This window comes from Gorilla gorilla, chromosome 1, assembly GCF_029281585.2.
Source record: "Gorilla gorilla gorilla isolate KB3781 chromosome 1, NHGRI_mGorGor1-v2.1_pri, whole genome shotgun sequence".
Classification (NCBI taxonomy): domain Eukaryota; kingdom Metazoa; phylum Chordata; class Mammalia; order Primates; family Hominidae; genus Gorilla; species Gorilla gorilla.
This window is the reverse complement of record NC_073224.2, coordinates 148,477,295-148,478,835: the sequence shown is the minus strand read 5'-3', so window position 1 is coordinate 148,478,835 and position 1,541 is coordinate 148,477,295.

Here is a 1,541-nt window from a genome sequence, read left to right as displayed (position 1 = left end):
TAAAGAAGCAGCAGGCACTCATATTAGCCAGGATAAGGAGATATTTGATCATTTTTATGGCTTGGGCAATGTTGATGTTGTGTCTGTGTTCACATATGATTATAGAGTGATCTTACTTTTGTCTTGATCTATCACGGTCACAACTCTGTCTTGTCTGCTGTTCTGTGAAATTGTTTATGTCCAACAGAAGAATACCAATGCTTAGCTGTGATTGCCAGGCCAGCTCAAAGCAACAGCAAACCAAGCTGGTAGTACCAGGCCATCTCCTGGATGTCATGGTCCGCTTTTCTCTTTCTCAGTGTCCACACTAGAATTCTTGATTTACTCTCTTCCACCTCACTCAATCAAAAACCATTACCTCACAGACTTCCCTTCTATGTGGCACTACCACCCACACATATGCTAGCCCCAAAACCTAAGATTCACTGTTGATGATGCCCTTTTCTTCATTTTCCATAGCCAATCACCAAATCCCATTGTCTTCTTTCTTTTATTTCTTCCGCCATTGTTCTGGTCCAAACTACCATTATCTTTCTCCTAAACATAAAGTGCATCCTATTTCCTCTGCTTCCACACTTGCCCCTCTACAATCCATTCTCTTCATAACAGATAGATCATATTACTCCCTTGCTTTAAAACTTTCAAATAGCTTCCAATTGTACTCAGAACAAAAGCTAAACTTCTTATCCTGGCTTTCAAGGACCCTGGTCTGGCTTCTGCCTAACTCTCCACCCTCATCTATCTGGGACTATCTTGCCGCTCACTCACTATGCTTCCCCCACACTGGCCTTTCCTGCTCTGCCCCTGCAACATACCAAGTTCCTCTTTCTCTCTGCATTTGCCCTATCCTTTCTTTGCCAGGACAACAGTCTCCCTACCAGCTCTTTCTCATCCAGGTCTCTTTGAGAGGGCTTCCCTGACCATCTAGATGCCACCTTCCTGGTCAGTATCACATCTTTTCATTTTATTTCCCTCAAGTAGTAATCAATACCGGAAAGAATACTGTTCATTTATTCATCCGTTATTGTCATCGCTTCATTGGAATTTAGCTTCCTACAGGGATGGTGTTTATCTTGCTCACTATGATTCCAGCCCCTAGAAAAACCCACCTACCTCATAGCCAAGGGCTCAGTAAATAGTATACACTGCCTTCCTGCCACTGTGCTAATTTCTACTAACACAGCCACAAACAATCAGCAATTACATTTTCTGCTCGTTTTTAACGGGGAAGTAGGGCACTCAACGAAAAGGAAATAAAAGCAGAGTCAAGAAAGTGCCTTTTATCCATGGAGTGCCCAATGTGTTGTGCGGCCACGGTATACAGGGGTGTGTCAGCACCTGAGGCTTTTCCTTCTCTGAGCTAGCTTCTTTCCTGGAAATCATGCTGGGCCCTTAGCCTTATGGTTCACCCTGTTTTTTAAGATAATCCACGGGCTTCATTCCCGTAACCGCTCTTCTAGCTGGCCAAGGCGGCGGGAAGAAACCCCACCCTCTTGCGCAAACGCCCAGTAGCGGAATCCGCGGGGTCGAGGGCATTAGTG